The sequence below is a fragment of the Lichenostomus cassidix genome, chromosome 15 (assembly GCF_008360975.1).
Source record: "Lichenostomus cassidix isolate B80296 chromosome 15, HeHo_3.0, whole genome shotgun sequence".
NCBI classification, from domain to species: domain Eukaryota; kingdom Metazoa; phylum Chordata; class Aves; order Passeriformes; family Meliphagidae; genus Lichenostomus; species Lichenostomus cassidix.
This window is the reverse complement of record NC_139496.1, coordinates 1,620,597-1,623,388: the sequence shown is the minus strand read 5'-3', so window position 1 is coordinate 1,623,388 and position 2,792 is coordinate 1,620,597. Positions and strand designations below refer to the sequence as shown.

General features: G+C 49.7%; 1 long non-coding RNA gene across 3 annotated transcripts; it reads left to right on the top strand.

Annotated features, from left to right (window-relative positions):
* The first annotated feature begins 989 nt into the window (after positions 1 to 989).
* Positions 990 to 2,500, top strand: LOC146430093 (uncharacterized). Of its 3 annotated transcripts, none has more exons than XR_014855384.1 (4): positions 990 to 1,132; positions 1,224 to 1,356; positions 1,460 to 1,561; positions 1,702 to 2,500. It is a non-coding gene; the product is annotated as an uncharacterized LOC146430093 (long non-coding RNA). The 3 variants fall into 3 exon arrangements; XR_014855385.1 differs by having other exon boundaries at positions 1,445 to 1,561; XR_014855383.1 differs by having other exon boundaries at positions 1,224 to 1,561.
* Positions 2,501 to 2,792: the final 292 nt, after the last annotated feature.

The window sequence follows — 2,792 nt, the reverse complement described above, 5'->3', positions numbered from 1 at the left end:
ACTCTGTTTTTTAAAAATGGCTCTAATCAGGCGGAGAGCATTGTTCTTTCTGTTCTTCCCCAGTTCAGCCTCCCTGGTTCCTGTTCAGGTTTCTGTGCTGACAGGACAGATCAGCTTGCTGGGGTTTGAACTCCTCTGCCTGCCCCACATGCTTGTTTTCCACTTTCAGGATTTCAAACCCATCCCTGATGGAGACCTTGATTTGTATTGCAGAGGTGGAGTTGGGGATGTAAAATAATGGCCACTCTGAGCTGCCTCACTAACAGGCAAATTCTGGATTTAGGATCACTGGAAATGCCATCTATGGCCATTAAAGGCATTAAGGTAGTTAATAATAAGGAAAATGCCATGATTTGGGAATAGGTAATAACACCAAGAACATCAGCTCCTGGGAAGAAGGATTTTGGTGGGAGAGAGTGCCATAATTTACTGTCACCTTCCATTGCCCCCTCCCAAACCTCCTGCACATTCATTATGCCTTAAATATTCTCACGCTGAGTTTTTTCCAATGGTCTAATTATAAACTTCATTATAATTGTTCATTAGTTTTATTTTGTTCAATTAGCTTAACAAGTTGCCAAATGAAATACAAGCCTGGCAATTAGCTTGATCTAATTGTAATGAGCCACTCAAACTGGGTCACCAAATATGTTCGTTTATAACACGTCTTCCTTTTTATTTTTTTTTTTTTCCAATTGGTGAACAATAACATAAATATTCAGAGCATCTCCTGATCCAAGGAGTGGAAATTTCCCACTCATTTATTCGAATAGGAAAAAAAAAATCAATTGTTCTGCTTTTGGTGGTTGATCAAGGTGCAGCAAGGCACCTCAGCTTACCCAGGCATGGTCAGAGCTGAGCAGGGCCAGCAGTCCCTGTCCTGCAGAGAGTCACTCGAGCTGCCAGGAGAGAGGTCAGCTCTGACCTAATGGCTCTTTATGGCCTCAGAACTCCACAGAATTCCATGTTGTAGTGTTGGTGGCAGAAGGATCACCCAGGTCCTGCCTGGGTGATGCTCCAGGGGACAACCTTGCCCTGGTAGAAGGGGAAAGTTCAGGTGAGCTGAGCTGTCCTTTGCTGAGGGCTGATGGGAGGCTTTGGGCAGCCCAAGGACTCGGTTTGAGCCTCTCTGGTAGGCAGATGGTTTTAGCCAAGTTCAGCCCTGCACAGCAGCTGCTTTTCCTGTGAGTTTTGAATAACCTTGAGTTTCATTTTTTTGCCAGACTTCCCTTTTGCTCCCCAGCACTCAGATCTGTCCTGTCAAGCAGCTGCTTAGCAGCAGCTCCTGCCTCACATGGTCCAGTGGAGTTGCAGCAACCTTTCTTGGAAGCTGATTTGGGCAGGAGCGATTATTTGGTATGAATAATTCCTCCTGCACGTCATGTGCATCACATCCAAATCACAGGGATGAGCAGCACCGGGCTGACTCCTTGGTGAACTTAAGTGGTGGCATTAACAGGCTCAGCCCTGGATTTGGATTTCCCTGGGATCTTGTCCTGCATCTGACCGAGGGAAGCACGATAAAATATTAAACCAGCACAGAGACTACAACTACCTGCAAGTAATTGATAGAACACCGCTGTGCTGGCAAACTGGTGAAGCCATTTGCCAATCCCAATCCTGCAACAGGATATCCACCAAACCCATCCCTGCCAGACGGATCAGTTTGGTGACCATTAATACAATCTCTTAAAATTTCAGCCAGGGACTTTAGGAGGGACCCAGGGAGAGGAGGGACTCGCCCTGCTGGAAAGGCAAATCCACCTCAGTGCACCGCCAGCCGCTCCTCTCTGCGCTCACCCCCTTTGATGCCGGGCTGGCTCCTGGCTCCGTCCCTAATTAGCCTTGTCGCCAGCTGGGACGCGGCGGTGGCAGCGCTGAGCGAGCTCGGATTAAAGACGCCGCCGGCGCGGAACGGGAGAAAATTCACACCTCTGCCTTTCACGGCACAGACAGCTCCATCAGCTCTTCAAACACCAGCCAAAGGCATTGCTGGGCTTAATGAACGCACCCGGCGGTGGCGTCTGCAGCTGGAGATGCTGCACGGTCGTGTTTTCGCTCCCAGCGCATCCTGATGCGTTTTTCACTCCGTTCTCCGTGCCCCGAGCTGACCCTGCGCTGCCCCGGAGAGCCTGAGGGCTCTGTGGATGCAGGGATGCTCTGTGCCGAGGGAAGTCCCCTGCCCAAGGAGCAACTCCAGAGGCTGGGATGTGGCTGGGGACCCCGGTACCTTTGGGCTGTGTCTGTCCCACCAAACCCCAGCAGGACCCGATGTCAGGAGAGAGCTGCACTTGGATAAATCCTGCTAGGAGCATCTCTGCTCCTAAGTCACTCTGCCCACTTTATCTTAGTTTCGATCCTGCTGGGTTTAAATCAGGCAGGGGCAGATGTAAACAGGCTTGTAATAACCGGTGGAAATCGCAAAAAGGCTGCTTGACACATGGCTTTGCATTTGATTCAAGTAGTTACAGTCATAATATCCATTAATTTTTGTAGTGCTCCTGGGAGCAAAAGCCTCTCCTTTTCATTAGAGAGTCCCGGATTTCTAAAGATCTCGGTGTTCGGCACAGCCTGCTTGGCACTCAGGCTGTGAAAAAAACCTCTTTGTTTACACAGCTGATGGCCTGGGTGGGGACAGTCCTGCCACCGCGGCCACCTCTCCAGCGTTTTATTTAAGGCTCTGCAATGCTCCTGCTCCGACACCCCTGAGCTCCGCTGAGAGGCGAAGGGTGGGCGGAATGATTTCGGAAAAAAAACCAACAAAACCCAAAAAAACCACATATATTCCAGGC